This window comes from Anser brachyrhynchus (genome assembly GCF_964034855.1).
Source record: "Anser brachyrhynchus genome assembly, chromosome: 4".
Classification (NCBI taxonomy): Eukaryota; Metazoa; Chordata; class Aves; order Anseriformes; family Anatidae; genus Anser; species Anser brachyrhynchus.
The window spans coordinates 74,696,406-74,720,484 of record NC_137698.1 but is presented as its reverse complement, the minus strand read 5'-3'; positions in this window follow the sequence as shown (position 1 = coordinate 74,720,484).

Here is a 24,079-nt window from a genome sequence, read left to right as displayed (position 1 = left end):
GCGCCACAATCTGCCAAATTGTGGATGCCCAACTTTTTAGGATAGTATTGTAATTTTTTTTTTTCAGTTCAGTATAGCTCCTGAGTACTCTGCCTAAGAACTGCACCCAGCTTTCAGCTCATAAGAAACTATTTGGCTCATTCCAAAAGAAATTCCAGTAAGAAAATAAAATACATTTTTTGTGGACAGTCAGGGGATTTGGCAGTAACCTAGTCATTTATGTTACTTGACTATGATAGGATAGAGGCACACAGTGGCTTTTCAGGAAAACAAAAAAAAGGGAAAATTATTATTCATATTTCCATGAATGTTAAATTATTTTGCTTTATCTCCTGTCTTCTGTCTTTCTTCATCTGTATCTACAAGTTTACTTTTTCCCACACTGTGTTCAAGAATACATAATTTGTACAGCAATCTTTTATCTCTAAGGACAGAATCAAAAAAGGCTTTTTGCCATTGTTGCATTTATTACAAAATGTACACTGAATTCCTGAATATGGCCTTTCTGAAAAGTATCATGCCTTCATAAACAATGAGAATAGAAGGAACAGTCCGTTTTTTCATCTTTGGCAGTTACCGTTTCCTCTGGCACTCTCTATTGAAAGCAAAAGCAGCTTTCTGTACAATTTTGTGGGTTGTTTTTTTTGTTGTTTTTGTTTGTTTGTTTTTGGTTTTGACAATTTTTTCTCATGGAAAACAATTCAGTAAAAGTTGCAGCCAGAGTTGCTTGATGCAGCTTTAGGATGAATGCCTATTTTCTCCGCACCACATACAAGCAGAAGACAACAGTTCAGTTGCTGTCAGAAGCTTGGGTTCAATCTCCCTATTTAGCAAGGTTTCTTGATTGAGCTGAATTAATAAACCAGAAACAGAAGAAGTTTGCTCACACTCTTCTCCATCTGCAGAGTTTTTTAATTTTCAACTTCCAGTCTCCACATAAGCACTCTTGTGGAAAGACTTGTGCCATTTTCATAGTTCACTTTGAACTAAAAGAAAAGAATTTGGAAATTCCCTCTCTTGGGAAATTTAATTAAAAATAAACAAAAACAAAACAAATCAAACAACATATGAATTAAAAATATTAATAAATTATATTTCCATTTTGTAATGTAAAACTATTTCCAAACTGTTCTACTGACAACTGTGTTAGCTGAATGCTTCATGATCTTTAACAAATTTTATCCTCACACTTATCTTTTTGAAGTGAAATACTCAAAACTAATTTTTCTGTTGGACCACTACATGAGAGACCAAATGTTTTACTTGACATCAAACAAACTGTGAACTAAAAATGATCCAGTTCTTGTGAGTCCTTGAATGTCACTGTCCAATTGTGGATCCTTCCCCTTTATATGTTCCTATATTCTCAACACTCAGACAGAATCAAGAAATGAGAGAAAAGAAGAGATGAACTGGTTTCAAGAAGGTCAAGCTAGGTTAAATGCTAGGTCTACATGCTTTGATTGAGTTCCTTTAAATGTGCTGTTGGAAGCAGTGTGGTAACATCAATGTAGCTTTTTGTTTACTTTCCAAGGACTCTCTATTAGTCATTTGTCAATCACCTTTTAATCTTTTTCAAATGTTTTTTTTTTCTTCTTATTTCTCTATTTTTTTCTCTTTTTCTTTCTCTCCTCTCTCTTTCTCTTTTGTCTCTCCTTTTTCTTCTCATTTCCAGTCTTGCAGAAGCACTTGCTAGGAAACAGAGAGATAAAGATCCACCAGTAGAAAAGAAGCAGTTTTCTGTGGACAAAGTCACTACTAATATGAGATGTCGAAAAGCAGATATTGGTTGCTTCAGGCTGCCTAATGATATTCTTTTAATCTTTGACAATGCATGATCGTACTGGGTAAACTGTATCCATGCAGATACATTTCATGAAGACTTGAAGTTGGTAACAATATCATTGCAAAATTCATGCTTTCCTGAATAAACTGCACTATAATAGTCTTACCCTATGCGCAAGACTTTCAACAGGGCTTCAGTCATCTAATTCAGAGCTGATGAAACCTAAAGAAGCATAAATATTGTAAAATGGCTTAAAAAAGACCATGCATGATTGCATACTTCATAACTGTCCTTTGTTTGTATGTAGACTTAGCAGTGCAAACACAAGTGTTGTACCATTAGCACTACTAGTATACATTTATAAACATACCTTAAGAAACACTGTAGGAAAACAGACATTTGATCATTAGTGCCTGATTTAGACCCAGAAAGGACTGTCAGAAAGCTACCTGAGTGTTTGGCAACCTAAAAGCTTCATTATCTGCACTAAAGTAATTATTTACAAAAAAACAAACAGAAAAAAACTACACAACCTACCAAATAAGATGTTTAAAAGGAGTAAGTAAAAAAAACATGTGCTGCACATATGCAATGCATAAGAGGCTGTACTGCAGCGAGGGTTGCCATGGAGACTGATGGATAGCAGTAAAATTGCAGGAGGTTGTGAAGGCGAGGTGCTGAGAGCATCCCATACGAACCCTCAGCTCCCACTGAAGTTGAGGCAAGTCAGGATCTGTCCCTGTTTATTGCCAAAGCAGCCTAGCACCTGGCAAGAAGAGACTTAGATGGGCAGCAGGAGTTAGTGGTATAGGAGCTACCAGGAGCTGTTACCTTCATAGGAACTATTCCCCAAGAAGCTACCAACCCTGGAAGAAAAGGATTTAATTACCTTAGCAAGAATGCTGCCTGTGCAACAGCTCTCCTTTTTCAGAGTGAGAAGTAAACTACTTAGTCTTTTTAAAAAATATCTTAGCTGAGCTGGCTGGTGAATCACTAGGCCTACCTCCTCCTATTCCCAACTTTCATAAAACCTTCCCTTTCCACAGTGAAGAGTATTAAATGAGTAGCTGCTTCCTTTCTTATAGTTACTCCTTACTCCAGTTACAGCTAATAAAAAGGGGAGGCTTATTCTTCTGTGAGTTGAGTACAGATATGACAGACCCATCCTGTGTTCCACACAGCAATCCTAAAAAACACACGGGTGCTCTCACGTTACAAGTGCTTATAGGTTGTCACAGTGGGTTTAACCATCCATCTCAAAGCACACAGCCGAAATCCTGAATCTCATGAAATCACTTGGGAACCTTTCACAGAGTGCTGTAGGCCCGGGTTGCTTTCATAAAATATGAACTATAATAGGAGGAGATATTCTCTGCATGGTTGTCAGTCCTCACTGAAACTTTTAGGACAGAAGCTGCTCAACCTCATCCTTTCTTTCCTGATGTGCATTCATTTCCAACCTGACTCACCATCACTCACCCACCCTGGACCCATGCGAGAAGTCCACTGACCAAACAGTAGCCTTGAAGGGCCGGATTGCAGGAATCAGATATCTGTGAGGATTTCTCCTTCCTAAGTCAAATGCCTCTCCTCTGCTTAGGTCAATGGGAAGGAGGCTTTTTTCTTTCTCTTTTTTTTTTTTTCCTTTTGCCTTTTTTATATATTTTTTTAAAGGTAATCAAATATAATGGATCTTTGTGCATAAATCAATTATCCCAGTCATGCAGTGCTCTGTATTTCCTGGCATAGATGGTCTTCCTTTTTGACCTCAGATCACCTAACCATTACACAATTATTGCCATGCATAGATGTTGTGAAAATCAAGAGCTTTGAATCTTAAATCCTGCAAAACTAGCTAGACTCAGAATCTTGACAGTACACTGTGAAGAAACACATATTTTTAAATAAGTGAATAATTTAGGATTTGGAAAATTCACACATTTCCTATTCATCAGCTTGTCATTCCTGTGTCAGCCTTTGACAAATTTTGCTTGCATCTGACTACTGTATCATCACTGAGAGTTAAAAATAAGTACACAAGAAGTGTGATCGCTTCTTCACCTTGATACTAATCAACTGCCCCACCCACTGGGGATCTCAATCCATGCAGACATCACTATTCAAATTGTTGGATTTGGTACCTTGCTTTGATTGTTTCACTTCCTCCATCATGCGTGGCTTGACCCTTAGCATATTTGAAGCAAACTTTCTGTGCTAGCCTTTAAAAAGTCATTTATTTTACCTTATTTCTGTAAGGTTTGTGATTTCAACAAGCTAGCAGCCCTTGACTTTGCACTCTTATTGATCATCTGCTTTACCTTCAACAATTCCACACTTTCTGAATATCTTTACATTCTCTGCTGAAAAAGTCAGTCTGAATGTTTGAGAAGCAATTATATCAACAGTTTTAAATCTTTCCTTAAAAACTGCCTTATATCAGACTGCTCGTCCCTACAGTTTTGTACTGGCTACAGGGAAAGATTTTTTACTCTACTTCCTCAATTCCTTTCTAAATCCAGCATCTCCTGTGTCTTTGTGGTGGATAGCTCACCAGATAATCCTTGTTGATCTAAAAACTATGAACACTGAAGACACAGAATATGTTTTTTTCTCCCTTGTAAATTCATTGTGACCATTGTTTACAACTCTTAAGGCTACATGAGCAGTCAAGGCTTGCACAATGCAATTAAAACTGATATCAATAACAACACTGATATAGTGATTCTCTAACAGAAATCCCCAGTTGCTTTGGTAGAGGACCTGTTAGATATTTAAATCTCAGCTGCTTCAAGTAGTAGAACAGCTACACCAGGGAATAATGTGTTTGCTGATGAATAGACGAAGTCACTTGCTAGATATACTTTTATTCCTTTCTATGATCTATGAAACTGTAGTACCACTCCTTACAGCTCCACAACCATTTTAATATAAAGCCTGAGTAGCAGTATGAGTATTAGCATCTGTCCTCTGGGGGGCCCAGCAACACAGGTGTGTAAGTGATTGCCTTGCTGCAAGAGAGACTGTGCTCTTGAGTTTCAGTCTAGCAACCTCTACTTGAGTAGCCGCACTGCTAGGAATCGTCATGGGAACCTGTGATGTGATCAGCAGGGTATGACAGAAAATGGCAACTTGAAGAAGAAAAGAAGAAATGGACTAAAGCAAGCTGGGAACTGTCATATCGAGAGCATCCTGGCAGTAATGGAATCCATCATAGAATCCCCTAGTGAAGCGGCAGGACATAATACAGACAGGTTTTGGTTATTTGCTTGAGACAATAAATAAAGAAAAAGATTGGTACATAAGTAAAAGCACTGGGGAAGCTTTCTAAAGATGTGTGGATCAAAAATCACTTCAGAAACAGAGTCACATTCAGATCCATGGGACATGTTTGTCAAAGAACAAAAGATTGCTGTTCATTTCATGTGAGAAAATAAGTGTTTCCTTCTGTAAGTTAAGCAAATGCAAAACGATTGTAGCTTCCAGAAAGCTGAAGCCAGATCAGTGACAGCAGCCAGATGGTCACTTGGGATGCAGGCGAATACCTTGGGCAAAAACCTCAGGCAAATACCTCGAGTAAATACCTTGTGTTACATGTCAGTTATTAGTGTTGGAGCACATATATGTGGTTATGCATATTAAGTTTTCTTTAATTTTTCTATAGGAAAATAACATATTTTTATATTATTTTTGTTTTATTTTTATTTTTGAGGTGGAAGAAAACTGAGACAGGAACATATATAAAGCTCTTTAGACATCAAAAAGATTAAAAAGTGTCTGTTCAATACAGGCATGAGCATGAGTTAGCACAACATGGTACTCACTTTCTTAGGCTTATCTTCAGCTGCTCCAGGGCACTGCCAGCCTGCCTGCTGAAATTCAAAAGTGCAGCATACAGAAAACAGAATCACAAGATTTCCCCTCCAACTTTCATCCCCTACATGCTCCACAGAGTTCAAATGGAAAAAGAGACAGGAGTGGCATATCACAGAAGTAAGAGAATTCCCAAAGTAATGGTATGATATGGAAATCGCTAGAATGATTCTGGTAGCTCACGTGCAGAACTTGCTGTCTGAACTATTAAGGATATGTCTAAAACACAATGCTGCATCTTCAGTAGAATATACGCGTACCTGAGTTAGCTTTAAATTGATATTGATCACAAGTTAACTGTGACAGCAAGGAGATCATGGAGCTACAAAGCTCCCTGAAAAATAAAGCAAGCTATCACATTCTATACTCTTACAGCTTTATGAATATGAACATCTGAAATGTATATGCATACCTCATAAGTGTTTGTCTTCCACAAAAATACTATGTGTGCACTCAAGGCATGCATTACAAATAGTGAAACAACTTTGTCATAAAATAATCAGATTACAACACAAATTAATTTAGAATAATACAATCTTCCTTCCCCCTCCTCCCACCCAGATAAAAAGACATAATGTTTTCCCCATTACTTTCACACATAACATAAGATACTCCATATCTTTCTTCACTGAGGGAAAACTACAGAGAAAATAGCACTTGTAGCCCAGCAGAGAAAAGAGGGTGGTAACAGCCAAAGTTGAGACCCCTGACTGTTCATAGAACTACCTACATTTTTAGACATTTTCTGTGTCTTGTGCTGAACAGCTGTTTTTACTGATCCTTCCTCCTTTGTTCCTCCCATTATTTTTACCTTGGGATCGTTCCTTTCAAGCATTCCATGTCCTACCTTTGTGCCCTTCATATTATTTCTACTTTGTATTCTGTTTTCATCCTCTCCCCATTTTCTCCTGCCACCAAACAGGATGTTAGTTGTCACCAGACAGTGACAGTTAACCAACAGTTAATTTTATTTGCTTTATCACCCCATGCTTGCCTTGCCTCAGTCTGTAAGTTCTCTTGGGAAGAGATTATTTTACTTTGCAATGCAAAGCATAGGCCCATTCTGCCCCTTCGGCATGATGCTAATAAAGAAGATTTATAAGACAGAGAATTAATCTCAGTATGTATTACTAATATGAATTAACATTAGTTGTAATAAAAATTTTGAAATCGGAAAACTACGAATTACTAGTGCTGTTGGTTATAGATCTCAAATAGTATTGGAACAAGAAGTTCCAGTGTGTCATGCTGTCTTGTACTAGCACATTTCTGCTATTGGCAGCCTCCAGCATACAGTAAATCAATATCTCCTATTGACTGTACAATACATTTATGCCCACAGCAGACATTGCTCCCTTGGTCACTTTGTCACTCTCCTCCTCACTCTAGACCCCATTGCTCCTCTGACCTGTTCTTACCCGTCCAACTCTTTTGCAGATTCCTTTTCCTGAGTGAGGTAGGTTATATGTCTATTCTGCATCTAAACGCATTTGTTTCAGAAACTAATTGTATTTATTGATTTATTCCATCTTCCCTTCCTTCCCAGCCCTTTAACCTAAATGCTAAGCAGAGTAGAAGTTAGAACATCTGGTTCTGTGTCCTTTTGGTTAGCAGAGACATGAGCTTTGCAACACAATCCTCTTCATACATTGAATCTATTGATGTACCAATTATATAGAACACAAGTCCTTTATAATCCCAATAAAAAAACTCTACCCCCAGTAAATCATATATATATATATACATATAATTTTTTATTTATTTTTTCATTCAGAATATACCTAGTTATATTCTCATTTTGTCAGTCAAGGTGGCAGCTGATGTATCATAGGAGTCAGCTGGACTTTGGCCTGAATACAGCTTTGGTGTATGAATTGAAATTCCTTTTTAACAAGAAGCAGATAATCCTCCGCTGACTGTAGATGGTACATTCTTGAACAGGGAAAAGGTTTTGTTTACAACTAGAAGATGAGCTTTTCAATTTCACCTCATCTCAATAATTTTCTGTTTTGGCTCAAAATTTGTTAATGAATTTTTGGAAACAAATTAACAAATTACTACAAATTCTCTCTCTCTCCCTCTCTCTTTTTTTTTTTTCTCCTCAGCTGTTAAGTTAAAATGCATAGGTGTGAAGGCAGAATGATAATGGTGCCAATTATTTTTAAACTGTTGTTCTTTATATAGTGAGTCAGCAGTGTTCACTGCATTCAGTGGTACGATACCCAGACCAAAGGAAGTACTAATCCAACAGTCAAAGGGATTTCTTGAGGTAGGTTAATAGGAAGTGGAGAAGGTATAAATATAAAGGCAATGGGCCAGAACAACTTTTTGCTGTGAGACATAGAGCATAGTCAAAGCATAGGCTGTTTTGATACTGTTTATATTAGCTGTTTAGATTCCCAAACTGATTTAATTTTAATTTAATTTATAATATTTAAGCTTTGTGCTTTTGGTCCTTGGAATTATGATGTGCAAAATTTTCACTTGGAGATTTTTCTGTAGGTGGACATTAGAGTGAAGTAAGGATATCCCAGGTTTAGCAATAGGAGCATATAAAACTGACCACTAAGCCACTGTTGATCCCTCCATGGCCTTCTGCCATGTACATCTCAGTTTAACTGCAGAACAAAGACCCACTATTTTGTCTTTTGGGTTAATACTACCCAAGAAGAAGGCTTGCCAAATATGCCTCACAGACAGGTATTTTCTGAAAGTTTTTCATTAAAAGATAATGGGAAAAAATCTCTCTTTCTGTCATATTAAGGTACAAACAGCCACATACCTCATATATATGTTAAAAAAACAGAGCAAACTTGGCCCATTATCTTTAGGATTAATGCCTGAATGACATGCCTACAATAGATCTGACAGCTTTCCCTGCTAATGTAATTGTATTGCGTTGTATTACGAATATTATTAATTAACACTCCATTTTCAGGTGATCTAATCAGTTAAATCATGCCTTTGAAAAATGTAATATCACCCTACTTCAAATGAGATATTTAAACTAACTTGAGAAATCTATTTCTGTTCTTTTTCACTCCAATATTCCTATTTCTAACTTTGTTGCTTCAACATTTGGCAGGGAACACTTACAACTGCATGAGGCATCCCGTGATCAGTATCCATGAGCTAAAAATGCTGGTAGAAACCAGTGTGAAAACTGCAGGGTTTCCTCTGAAAGTACTTGCTCTCTGTTTTATCTCCCTCTAAAGCAACATCTTTGACAAGCAGAAAAAAAAAATCAACAAATTAACAGTTTCACTAAAATGCATTCATGTCAGCATTAAGTGAGTTCTCATAAATTTTGATGGGACACGTATGTAGATGTGAATCAGGAAATAAAATGAATGGAAAGTGCAACATAATCCATTTAGGAGAAGTTCTTCATTTATGCAAGAATAATAAAGAGTTTCAAATTCATGATTAACCATAAAAAGTATGAGAGACCTTTCCTCCTCCTTTGCCAGTATTTCCCCACTTCTTGCTTTGTGTTAAGCTATAATTTGTTGATTAAATTAACATTTTCTCTAGGCATGTTCATGGAATGAACAGCAAGGGTTATTATGGTCTTAAAGCAGTTTCCTTGGCATTTTACAAGGCAAGCATAAATTGCGTTTCGTATTTCAGAGTTTCCACTTCCCTTGAGGGCCTTCAATGAGAAAAGTGCTAACTTAAGCAAAAGAAAATGAAATGCCTGCATTTCTGGTGCATTTTTGCAAGAAGAAAGTAACTATGGGTGGAAGGAATATTTGGAAAAATCAGCATGGACACTTTCACCCCAGTTATTTGTCCTAGGGCTTTGTAGTTTCTGTGATAAGTATAGAAACTTTGCAATTGTATTTATTGATTTACTAAGTTATTTGTCTGGATGCCATACTCATTTAAAAAATGGAAGCTGAATCAAGTAAGATTAAGGTTAAAGAAAAGAATAAAAAAATTATCCATCTAGGGTTGGAATCTATCAGCCCAGATATTTTCACACAGTTGGAACTAATCAACAGCACATTAGATTATCAGCTAAGTATTACAATGTCTTTCCTAGATAATTATCTATGTAAATATTCATATACAGAATGCAAAACTGCATAATCCAAATTGTTTGCTTACCAGAAAAATAGGGAGAAGGCATGATCAATGAAAAAGGAGAGTCATAATTATGCATAGGATATGTAAATGCTGATCAGAAACTTTGCATTTTAGATGCAGACATCTTAATGGCTTAATCACTTGATAGTTAAAATATATTTTCTACTTCCATCATGGAGAAAGCAGTGTGTGTATGAGGACACAACTATAGGCATTTGAATGTTCCCTGTTACGAACATGCAGGGCATGCTTATGCTACACAATAAATTAAAAGTTAAGGACCCTGAAGCTACAGATGAAGTTTGGCTGACAATGTACAATACAATATCACGAGGAGATACCTATCAATATCCCAAAGCACTTAATGCCAACCTGTGTTTGAGGTAACAAGTGCCGTTTCTCAGTATCTATTAAAATAATGGCAACAGCATGAAGATGCAGCTGTATTTCTACATCAACCCATAAGCATTTTCTTGGCTATCTCTGCCTCATTTTCTATAGTATGTGGTAGATACAGCTATAACTGCTTGTCTTACTTGGTATCACATATTTGTTTGTCAGTCGCAACCTAATTTATTATGCTTCTTGAGTGTATCTGTCCTCCATGTGGAGCACATCTGAGATCATCTTTAAGAGCTGGATTTGCCATGCATGCAGACAGATGATCTGCAGCAGCAAAACTAGATTTGGAAGAGGGCCCTGATGATTTATCCATAAGGCTATGTAAGATTGCAAGCTTAAATCCGCTGCAACAGCTTGCTTGTTTCCACTGTGGGATAAACATCAGCACAGCAGAAAAATGAAGTACTCCCAGACCAAGCTGGTCTCATCTCAGAACAGTCGGTCCTGGTTATTATTACACTTCTAGAAAATGATACCTTCCAGAACGCAAGTGGCATTTATAGGCACTTTGAGTATCTTCTTGCAAAAAGAGAGGGAGATGTGTCTAGTGGGGCAAAGATTTGCCTTGCATAACCTAGTGAATTTTCAAGTCTACTATAACAACTAAGATACACTGTTTACACAATGCTGTCAGGCTGATGAGAGTCAGAACTGTTCTCTAAAACAAAACGAAAATCAAAACTATGCTGTAAGAGAAGGGAAGGTAGACTTTGTCCCCAAAGGGACAAATCTTATGTTAGCAGTCTACCTAAAGGTTAAGAATACAATATCAGATATATACACAGCTAGTTCTGACGCAATAGGTTTTTCCTTTCAGACTTCTGATGTATTCTTAGGCTGAAGAAAACAAGGAAACCTTGAAGAAAACAAGGAGACTGGCAACCTTAAACAAGCAGAAGCAAGGGAGGTAAGGGATGAAAGCTAAAATAAATAAATAAATAAATAAATGAATACATAAATAAATAAATAAAAAGGAAGATTCTAGACTGACCTATGGTAACCTTTTGCTCATTAAGAGTCATCAACATATTAAAAACAACACCCATAAAATGTTAATGCATGCAAATTGGGGATTTGGTACACTCCCCCCCCCCCCCCCCACACACACCCCTCTGTAATGCACTGACTCGTTAGGAATAATTTAGGCAAGGTAAAACGACAAATCATCTAGCCAGAGGAATAGTTTCACAAGTTACCTGTGTATAAATAATGGTGGTTCCAGTCAGAGGTGTGCTTGCTTTGCAAAAGATTGCTAAGCACCTGACTCTGAAGGGTTTTGGTTAATCAGTTGATTAAAAGACCTTTTGTGTGTATCCTGGTTCTGTGCACTTATTGGTGAGATACACCAGACACAAACCTATGGATAATACTGGCATGTTTCTTGCTAACTTAGTTTTTCTTCATTTCTTTTAGCTTCATCAGACCAAATTCCAATTACCTGTAGAGGGAAGGCGGGATGGTAGGCTAAGAGCATTTACAGCAAAAGACCTTACATCTTTCTGGTCCTAACATCTGCACCAGTTCAATTCCTACAAAATATTACTACTGATGCTTTCTCTTTTAAGGTAAACAAATTTGTCATGCAACGACTTGGATTAGCGGTGACAAATTCTTAATGCTTATGAATGCCATATTACTATACCAAGTGGATGTAAGTGGGGAGCTTCAGCTTGATCTTTTTTTAGAGATAAAGGATACTTTCATTATGTCAATTTTGATCTTGTCTAAGAGAATTAGTTGTAAATCTAGGGAAAAAAAAAAAAAAAGTTGCTTTGCCTGGCATTCATTTCATTACCAGAATAGATTGAGAGTACTTAAAAAAAAAAAAAAGCTTTCACTTAGTGACTGCTTGAATGAGTGAAATAAAAAAAATAGCAATAGCAACTATTAAAATAAATAAATAAAAAAAAGAGAAATTTTATATGTCTCACTAAGTTGATGGCAAAAGCTCACTCCCCCTCATCAACATCCAAATCCTTAATCTCAAAATGGAACAGGACATTAAAAAAAATAAATAAATTCATTAGATAATACGCTACCAACCTGTTTCTTCCAAGCCTCTCCAGCAGAAAGGCCCAACTACCACAGAATTATCAGGCCTCATTATTTATTCACTAGGAGTTACAACCGATTTATATCAATGCATATGTAAGAAACATCAAAACTGTCAGATGAACTTTCCCATTATATTAGCAACAAACAATCCTTTGTGTAATGTTCTCCACTTTTCAACTTCAGTAGCTATTTCAAATAGTATAATGTTGATAAGTGGTGACTAAGAGAACATCACAGTCTGCAAAGGGCGTTAGGACAGAGGTGCACCCCTTTCATAACTAAAAGTAAGAGAATTAAATTAAAACTAGAAATATCAGTGGCCTGATCCTTTAAACAACCACCAGCTGATCTCACACTTCCTATTTTGAGAGCCCCTAATTAGTTCCTATCTTTGTTTTTTGATAACACTCAGTTATTTATAGAGTACCATCTCTTCCTTGCTCACTGCTAAGCAAAGCAATGTTAATGGACTAGTTTCAATAGCAAAAGTGACTCAGTACTACGTGTTTACAGAAGTAAGTTATTAGGCTATTTAACAGCTTAATAGGAACTGACTTTGAAATGTGTCATTTTGCATATTAATCTTCCAAGAGAAATACGAAAGCCCTAGAACTGAGGCTTTTTGAAAGGACTTGCAGTGGAAAAAGCTTGGTGCAGTTGTTTTAAAAAGCCTTTAATTTGAATACTTTTCTGTACATCCCCCAGGCCATTTGCAGACTGCCAGGACCAATCATCCAATTTCCAGTGCATTATTATAGGCTTTTTCCTGAGTGCAACTTGGGAACAGGCAGCTGATTACATGAATTTTTCAGGCATTGGCAACAGACCATTTTGTACCACCAGCTTTCTGAGCTGCCCCACAAGGTGATAGATACTTATGTGGAAATGACCCAGTGGAAATGACTAAAGGCTTCCTTCAGGTCCCTGAAAAAGATGGCATTTAAGCATACATGGTCAGCTCTACTGGTTATGGGCAGTAGAAACTTTTTTGTGGGTTGCAGTGGCATCTTCTTAAACCATTAGGAGGTATAAGACCTTCTTTGCCAGATGTAGGGAAAACATTGTTCAGACAGAAGCCCATCAGCTTTTGCCAAATAATGTCTTATCATCTCCATTTTACTGTGAAAACAGCAGATCAGAAAATTAATACAAGTTACACAAATTGGAGACTGGATATTAAAAAAAGTCTCTGTCTTCTAATGAAACCTCAGGTCTTTGATTTAAATCCTTCTCAAAACAGAATCTTTTTTTTTTTTCTTTATCTGAATGATTTCAGCTAAAAATAGAGTGAGATAGGTATACAGTTCTCAGCTGCAGAAAACTGAGGACTACTCACTTTCTTTTGGGATACGTTTAGTTTCTTTTTTCAGTTGTACTTTGTCTGTCTTTTTCCTCTTTACATGTATTGGCTCCTACCTAAATCCTTCACACTGCATTTAGAACCAAATAAAGCATTAATATGTTCATCTGTGTGAAACGTTCTCTTAACTGTTACCTCCGGCAGTCATTTAGTTGAATCTGATAGGGGAAAGCATTGACATTGTTAAGGTTAATGACCCAATGATTAACAATACACATTTTGCAGCTCAGTGCTTCCAGTCATTGTTTCAAAGAGTAATGTGAACAACTACATGTATATTATGCTACAATATCTGGAATGAAGTCTTTCTTTCTACATAATAGGTGATATAAAAGAAATCACCCCATGCTCAAATTAGTGCTTCTAAAAGATGGACAAAGTTTTATACTTATCAAAAACATGAGGAACTTCACCGAGCTCATAGATGATACTATATTAATCCTGATTAGCTCATAAAGTCAGTCAGTTTATAATTTGTATCCCACTGCATTTAGCTAAATCATCCACAATTTAAAAAAGATACTTTTTATACTCGTAATTACATCTAAGTAAAGCTGTAGTGCTATATTGGATCATCTACCACAGAGATCTGATCTGAACTGATGATCAACATGATTGCATTTCTATCCAGAATACAGTATGACTTTTATGCTGCATTTATGCTGACCATGGGAAGACACTTATACTTCTCATAAAGTTAGACCAGTAGGGAAGAGAAATTAGTCTCGCATGAAGTCATCCTATTAAAATATACCTTTTCAAAAATTTTGACCAAAAAAAAAAAAAAAAAAAGAACTAGCAATGTGAGTTTGTTATATTTTAGTTTGTGGTTGTGATGGTTTAGACTACCATATATATATGTACTATCCTCTGGAAGTGGGATCCAGCTTTGAGTACAGCATCTGCAATAGGGTTTCTTCTCAAATATCATACTATGTGGATATTTTTGACAGCCAACGCTTGTGTAGTTCACAAGAGTAATTTCATACAGCTGCCATAAAAAAATAGAATTTCCTCTCTTAGGAAACAATGGCTTTGAGAGCACTGATATCTGAAAATAGAGTAACTGCAAAAAATAAATAAATTATATTGTTTCATCAATGCCGTCCCCATTTAAGTTTTCCAAAATAATTTATAAATATTTCACATCATTCCATTTTTGTCATTATTAGCATTATACAATTTGTACAATGCTAATTTGATTATTAGCATTGTATATTTTAAAGTATTTTACAGGACTTGCTTATATTAAATTATATTCAGGTTAATATTATGCGTAACATAATGAACTAAAAGAGTAAATAGGACAGTAGCGAGTTTTACTATGGAAGAAGAGAAACAAAATCATATAGTTAGTCATATCTGTCATGAAGATATCACAACAGATTAGTGACTACATTTATTTTTACTTATTTATTATCCATTAAGATGTTAGTTGAGAAATAACTGGGGTGCATCAAGCCTGGCATTGCTAGCCAGCTGAAGGAAGAGATTGTCCTGCTCTACTCTGTGCTGGTGCAGCCTCACCTTGAGTGCTGTGTGGAGTTTTGGGAATCGCAATATAAGAAGGACATAGAACTATTAGAGAGCATCCAAAGGAGGGCTACTAAGATGGTGAAGGGTCTAGAGGGAAAGACATATGAAGAGCAGCTGTGGTCCCTTGGTTTGTTCGGCCCAGAGCAGAGCAGGCTGAGGGGAGGCCTCATGGCGGCCTGCAGCTCCCTCACGAGGGGAGCGGAGGGGCAGGCGCTGAGCTCTGCTCTCTGGGGACAGCGACAGGACCCGAGGGAACGGCATGGAGCTGGGACAGGGGAGGGTCAGGCTGGGTGTCAGGAAAAGGTTCTGCACCCAGAGGGTGGTTGGGCACTGGGACAGGCTCCCCAGGGCAATGGTCACGGCACCCAGCCTGCCAGAGATAAGGAGTGTTTGGACAATGCTCTCAGACATAGGGTCTGATTTTGGGGTGGTTCTGTGTGGAGCCAGGAGCTGGACTTGATGGTCTTCGTGGGTGTCTTCCAACTCAGGGTATTCTATGATTCCATGAACTTTTAACACATCAGTCATATTTGGTTTCTAACTGTAGGCAATCATGTGAGTGTTCAGACTTTCAGAAGAACTGTGCAGAAATGTGTTCTGTTTAATTAGTGGAAGAGGGAATTGTTCACTGTCTTTGAAACTTTAACAGTTATTTAGGTGATTAAGCACAGACTGAAACAACCTTCTTAATAATTAAGTTAAAAAAATATAAACTATGGCCCAAATCCTCATTCTCATTTACTAATTAGAACCCTGAAGCAAAATACATATACATTACACACCAGTTCAAATGGGTTAAATGGTTAGTCCTGGAGAATGGTTTTAAAGGAGAGGAGTTCATCTCAGAAGGGTACCACATGGAAAAAGGTGTGTCTGTTTTCTTAACTATATACATGAGCATTTGTCACGTAATGCTCACCTTTCACTCACATTGGCTCATACAGTACAGGCTTTTAGAGGTCTAAGAGCAGATTTGTGAACTGAGACTTCAGCAACTACCATATTCCTAGATCCTTTTTAAGTACGGCTCTTAAGTAATACCTGGGCAATATACTGAAGCATTCAAAACCATCAACAGCAGAATGCATTACAGTACTGCTAAAGGTCACTTGCTCAACATTAGCTGCCGAGAGTATATGCTAATCCATGCCAGTCTCTCATAACAAGAGGAGAGAATTTCATGAAGAGTTATAGCTCTCTTTCATACGAAACACAGAATAAAAAGCTGCAACTTGAAGGCATGGATCAAAAAAGAAGAGGTGGGAGGGAAATCCTCTCTTCCATGCTTGACAGAAACAGCCGATGCAGCCAAGATAATGGCATTAAAACATATCAAAGACATATAGCTGTTAAGCACTATTGCCTTTTGTTTAATTCCCATGATTTCTACTGAGGTTTGGAACAGGACATTTAAAGCTCTGTGAGCCAAGTAATTTCTTATCTTTAAAACGTTCACAGAAAATTTATACTGCCTATAGAAAAAAATAATAGATTTGGTCCTAACAACCAGTTCTCTGAAAACAGAGTCAAGAATGACTTCTACCAATTTATTTGTATGGCAGGGTTTAACAGACAGTATGATTTAAAGATAAGAAAAATAAAAGCAGCAATTAACTGTGAGTATTTGATTAGTAGAGGAAGGAAGGAAGGAAAGTTAAAATAATTTTGAATACAAAAAAAAATGCATAAAAGTTATGAAAACTAAAACTGTAAAATATTCTGTGGAAAGCTAACAAATTTCATCTATTAGATTTGGTTTCTCTGGAAGGGTATAGAAGTAGCTTTTTGGAAACTTTCAGTCTTTTTTCAGGTCTCCACAGGCAACTGAAATAGGCTTTGAACAATTATGTAATTTATTCTGAGGATTAATGAATTCTTCGTGGTATATGGTGGATTATTTATACAGTTTAAAAATTGTCAGATAGGAACAACCCTAAGTCACAAGATTTTATTTTATTTTTTTTGAATAAATTATTTTTAAAATATTAGTATTGGCATTTCAGTCTATACAAAAAATCTTAATCTGAATTATTTTCCTGTTTGTCAAAGTTGGTATTTCCTCTCCATTTAATTGGCTATATAATTGTATAATTAGATGTTTCATAGGAGATTTTGCTAGAACATTAAATTACAACAAGAGCAGCAGTTTTCCAGGTTTAATCTATTAGGCAGTGTTTTACAACTTTTTTTTTACTAATACATATTTGAGTTAATGATGTCATCAGTTGAACTGGAAGGATTTTGAGGTAATTTTTTTTTTTCTTTTTTCTCTTGATGCTGCATAACAGCTTTTTATTCTTTGTGCCTTTTCTCTGGTATCTTTTAACTGCTATATTTGCAGAATTGAACGCAAAAAGTGCAATATGTTAAGGATTGCAGAATACAAAAAGGGTGGTTTCATTATTTATTTTTTATTTCTATAAACGTAAGACAAATCCACAAAAGTCATTCTTGGCTGTTTTTAAAATGATTTGTTAACATCTTTTTACTGGCTCTGTATCTTCTCAGCATTTGTAACACTTTCTGCTCATGAATATGTAACTTATTCAATGCATATGCAAATTGCCCCTGTTCTCAGGGCAGGAAATTTTGAGTGCATTTTTAAAGGCTGTATTTTAAGGAAGCTATGAACAGAAGAAATCTCTTGGGTCATCAGGTTCTTTCTAATGTGGACAATGTCATCACCAAGTGCTTTAAACAGATCTATGGCTTTCTTAAAGTAATTAAACTAATTAAACTTTTGTATTTCTACTCCTCTTGTTGGAGAGATGTTCCAGATTCTTACCACCCCAGTGAACAAAAACAGTTCTCTTCTGTTTTGTTTTCCGGTATCAGCCTTGTCTTTCGTCTTAAGCAGTTTTTTCCTATTCAGAGGCATTTATGCCACCGCTATTTCTAGACATATCATCATCGATCAACTTACTTGTGTGGGGAAAGCTTTCCTCTAGTAAACTGTCCTTTACATTCCCATGAGAGGCTCAGTGGCTGGTCTCTGGATCACTTTGAGATTGAATTCTTCCAGGCTAGGGACAAGACAGTACTCTAAATGAAGCCTTACTGGTCCTTTGTGTGATGTCACTAATACCTGCTTCTAGCAGATATCTTCATTTCCACAAGGGTCAGGCAGTTTGTAGGACTGACTTATCTGACCTATTTTATCAGTCTTCCTGAGAATGGTGCAGATGCATTAGGGATGGGATTCAGATGTCTTTTAACAAACTGGTCATTACATCACAGTACACAGAGATCTGAATCCTGTCCCTTGCTTCTAGATGACAAGAGTTATATAAGATTTACTCTGTCCCAAAAGCAAGACATCGTACTTCTTTTTAATTTTATATCACTTATTGCTCACCTGTTCTATTGTCCTATCCTTCCAGGTCTTTTAATTTTGATACATATATCTGGGGTGTAGGCCTATTGCCTTTTTGTATCAAGGCAATAACCTGTATCAAGATTAATAACTAAATCAAATCAGTTCCAAGGTGTTCCTCTGGAAACTCTGCCACTCTTCTAGGCGGTAATGGACTCTTTCAAATTCTTCTTGCATTCATTCCAATAGATAAAATGTACTCCTGTTTTCATCAGTGGGTTGAAATCATTTTCAACTAATTATAAACAAACTTTCTTTTTCATAAAAAACAAACAAACAAACCTTTGCCTTTCAAATATTTTCCCCAATACTTATTTATTAAAGTAAATCTTTAAATTAAGGAGAAAACAACAACAACAACAAACACTTACCTTTAAATCAAGGTTGATATATCTAAATGATACACCATAAGCAAAAGTCTTTTCTAGGCTCCAAGTGCAGAATTTATTCTGTTTGGGAGAGTTCTAGTGGGCAGGTCTTGCAATTTTAAGGGTAGAAATATTCAAGTCCCAGTGTTCAGAAATATTATCTGTCACCATCTAGTTTACTACTATGGGGGCTGCCTCCAAGTCTGATGAAGTCATTGATAAAATGTTGCCAGACACATTTCTTCAATTAATAGGCATACCTTAAACAGTAGAGAGCTTTTAATGTTATGTTATTGTTCAAGTGACCTTCTTGGACAGGGCATAAGTGAGGTTACTTTTCACATAAGAAAGTATTAGGTAGACATTATATAATTAGTTTGTATAATGATATACGTATGTAAATGCAATTAAACTTTATATTTAAAAAATGTAATCTCAAATGTTCAAGAAACAACAGACACTGTACACTACTGAGATAATTATTCCTTCATGTACACTTACATTATCAGACAGGGAAATATGTATTATATCAAACATGATGGTAGGGTGCAATACTTGGACTGTAAAGGAAAGTGCTTTTGATAATAATGTCCAATAATAATAATGTCCAATAATAATAATGTCAAAACTTTTGATGGAGCTTATGATAGAATTTTTTTTTGGTAAAAATTCGATAAAGCCCTGCCTATTACTTAGCAGGTTTAATAGTAACCTCTTCACGTCTCATTTTCATATTTAATATTTCATTTAATATTTTAATTATTTTGAAATAATATAAATATCCAATGACTCATAATATTCACACCAAATCAGTGTTTCATAGAAGAAATATTCATAGATAACACAGTTTTGCTGCTTATTTAATTATTTGACTATTGCCGCATATTGGTCTACATGTGGAGTCCCATTCTTGAAGTATCTTTTGAAGTTACAGAAATCTGCAATGATCTGAAAAGGTGACATACTTTTCTCAAGATGTATAATTGAGATATATTCACTTTTATTTAAAGGCTTTTCTGTGTAGTGTTTTTGTTATCTCCTTAAACTTATTAAAATAATAATAACAAAAAAGAAAATCCTGGCAATTTTTTTTTTCCAGTTTCGCATTTATATTTCTACCTGTAATTTGATTCTTTCTGTTAGAAATTTTACATATCAACAAAACAAATTATAAACTAGAAGTTCTTCCCTAATGCAGGGTTGAAATAATTCACAGAAAAGGCACCATCACAATTCTACAACTTCATAAGTAGTGCAACTTTACATTGTCAGACACAGCTTGTCTTGTACCAGAATTGTTGCTCCTCTAATGTATGTAAACCAGGTTCTCCCCTATAGTCTGACAGTTTGCAAAGCACTTTTGGCAGTCTTGCTATTAAAATTGCTCTTAGAATAATCAGTTATTAACAAGGAACATTTTAATTTTTAGCAGGTCAGATTTTAAAAGAAGTGGTATCAGTGATTTTTTTGCTCATGATCTTTCCTTCTTCATTCAACAGTATAAATGTGTAGCTGGGATATAGGCCAAGTTTAACTTCTTTTTTAATGTTTTTATATCAAAGTAACATTTTTACATCAAAAGAACATATTCTTTTATGTACTGAGGAATTTTCTTTGTAAAAGCTAAATATATAGCCATTTAAACTGAATTTTATGATTCTGTATAATGCGTGACTAAGTATAAAGACTTAAACTTTTGTAGGACTGGAGACTAGCTAAGGCTTTATCTTACGTGGTCTTTGCAGAATGTGCAAAGAACAAGAGGGGTATTTTAGGACAAGAGGGAATGGCCTCAAGTTGCACCAGGGGAGGTTCAGGTTGGAAATTAGGGAGAAATTTCTTCTCAGAAAGAGTGGTTAGGCATTGGAACGGGTTGCCCAGGGAGGTGGTGGAGGCACTGTCCCTGGGGATGTTTAAGGAAAGGTTGGATGTGTTACTTAGGGACGTGGGTTAGTGGGTAATGCTGGTGGTAGGGGGATGGTTGGACCAGTTGATCTTGGAAGTCTTTTCCAACCTTACTGATTCTGTGATTCTAAAAGTTGGAATTATATATAGCAATATATTCATCAGACGTGGCTGGAGGCAGCTGTTTAAACAAGAAGTTAGTCTTCTATCACATAAGACACAGCATGGTAGACTTTACTGTGCTCATATAAGACATTTCACTCTCTTAAAAAAAAAGTGTCCTGTATATCTAAAAAATGCAGTCTGTAGTCATGCCACTGCCCAACAGGAGCAACTGGCAATTATAATTTAGGGCAGAGCCTGGATTTTCATTGTCTTTTTTCTTATCCAGAGAGGTAAGGACATGCTTTCAAGGCACAAGGTACATTTGATAGCCAATTGAATTTTGGTTAAAGATCTCATTGGGCTGCAGAAAATATAATGTAAACTAAAGATCACATTCCTGCAATCTCCACAGTCACACTGTTAGGTCATAGACTGCTAATCAATTTAATCAAAGATCTGACCAGAACTAAAGTGTTTTGCTGAGCTATCATGATTAGTTTCCCAGAATCCTTGCCAGGATCCATTTGTATCTAGAAGAAGTGAAACGAACCTTAAACCTCTGCTCTAAGACACCTAAGATACTCCAATATTAAATCCTTTCCCCAAGGGCTGAGCTCTTCCAGTAAAGGTTTTGCTCTCAACAGATAAAACAAAGAAGGAATATCAAAGGGTACAAGAGAGAGGTGACTTGTCCTTTAAGACACCGTGGAAGTACAGCAAGGAGAAATCTTCACCAGCATTATCCATAACATTCCCATGGCCCATGATGGCTTCTCCTCATTTTGAAAGGAAAGTGACTATCATATTAGCCCCACCAATTACTGAAACAAAAACGAAACAAACAGAACCCTCAAAGCAGAAAATCAAGGACTCAATATTTGGAAGCATTGTCATGTTAGTAGAAAGGGCCTTTTATTCTTAATTAAGTTTTAAAATGATCCTCCATAACAGGAAGAAAAAAAAGCTGAACACAAGCAAATATATCTAAGAAGCAGAAATACTAATCATAAAGAAAATAATTCTGTCTTCATTACAGCAAGTAAATGCACTTTTACTTTAAAAAGACCACACAAATTAATTCCAATTCAAAACAGCATTGTCCTAGCAGTTCTCTCCTAGGGTTCTGTTCTACCTTCTGCTGCCTTTGTTACTCTGATTGGCAATTTCTTTTCAGAAGGGAAGGGAAGATTTCCACCGTGTGGAGACACCATACAGTAAAACATATGTATGTATTAAAGAGTTGAAAACATCAGTCTGAATGCACCTTTTTCAACTTTAGAGAATAAATAGAGACACAGGTTTGGCACCTATTTACCCTAGCCTTTTGCTAGAAGAAGCCATTCAAAAGAAAGAAAAATGGACATTTTTGAAGAGTGAATTAGATCTTGAGGTATATCTACTGAGTACAGAATGGGCCTGGGATTGCAAGGTACTTCCTTGTGAAGGCTTGGAGTTAAATGGGGTGAAGCTAGGCCCTTCTGCATTTGAAGCACAGCCCTAAAGTGTGGTGAATGACATAGAAAGGGAATGTGCCATAGATCAACACCAAGAGCTGTGAGATAATTTGCTCCACCAAAGTGGGAAAATGAGTGAGGCACAATGATCCTTATTTTACTATTATTTTCTATATTATCATTACAGCAACAGACCATGAGACCTCACTGGGATACCGAGTCTGAGTTTTCTAAGAAGTTTTTAGAGTCTAATCTGACAAGGCAGAAAACAGAGGCTTTATCCCACTTTTAGAGGAGTGAAATTGGCACAGAGAGATTAACCACTTCACCTTAGGTGACCCAGAAAACCAATTGGTAAGCAGGGACTACCTGACAGACCTCCCTGATCCCAGTCAGACACCTCAGCCACATAATCACATCTTTCTGAAATGTTCAGTTGTCTGGCCATGAACTACAACCTGGAGGTGATTCAACAAGTGGAAAAAAAGGAGTGGAGGGCAAAGGAAAAAATTTCCTCAATTTTTGCCTCTTACCTTCACATGACAAAGGAAAAAGGAAAAGCTTTTTCTACATTTGATTTTCAAATTGTAGTCTATGTCTTCCTTCTTTTTTGTTTGAACATCTTTTTTTTTTTTTACCTCCTCCTTGCTTTCATCTTTCTCCTCTCCTTTTCTCTATGTGGTTCATTGGTTCATTCATAGTTGCGTAGCAACAGCATGCTTCTCAAAAAAGAAAGAGACTTGCTGGATATAAAAGACTGAATGAAAAATGCAAATTTTACAGGGTCTTAATGTGACCATAAAACAACTATATTTTCTGACTGTTTCTTTCCAAAGGAGAAACTTTCCAAAGGAGAGTATGTGTGTGGGCTGAGGGGAGGTAGGGGTCAAAAAGAATCAGCATTTTTGACACTCATTTCCATCTTTCCTTTTCTAGGCAGGGTCCTCTGTATCCTTCTTTGGAAATACCAAAGAAAAGCATATGATAAAAGAAGTAATGAGAGTATAAGGCCCAAACAAATGAGAAGAAACCAGTATGATCATGTTCTTGAAGCAAGGAAGTAAACCTGGTATTTTTTGCTCACAGGCACACTTAACTCCTGCAAAAACCCTAACTATACTGCTAGTTCTGTAACTTTGAAGGATTATTCCCCAAAGAATGCAAGGAAAACCAAGTCTTAAATTCAAAAGTTATTGATTCTTTTCAACATATAAAATAGTCATTGGAGATCCCACTGTCATACCTTACTTACTATTGAAGTTTAACTGTATTTTTCATAGACAAGACTGAGAGTCAAGCAGGATACTCCAACAAAGGCCAGGCTTCAGAAAGTCATGCAACTTACACAGATAAAATGGAAGACAGACATTTGATAGGATGCTGTCATAGCACAGTAGAGGAAAATCGATATTATACAGAAGGTTATTGGTGAGGATCAAAAGAGTCTTCTCCAAACTTAAATTTTTTTGTAAATTGAAACCTGGTGTCATAGACTCATAGAATATCTTGAGTTGGAAGGGATCCACAAGTATCATTGAGTTCAACTGATGGCGTGGCATGTCAAATTGGTGCAAATAACAGAAGCCTATCATACAAAAGTTGATGTTATTTCAATCTATAAGCAATTTCTTGTTTGTGACTAAAAGCATGTGAAATGCTTTAATGCTTTTTCTTCCATTTAAATCCATCACTTCTTTCACTCACTTAGCCTGGAAGAAAAGAAGGGACAGTAAGAGTCAGAGAAAGCCCAGATTTCTGAGTGGGATGATACTTTGG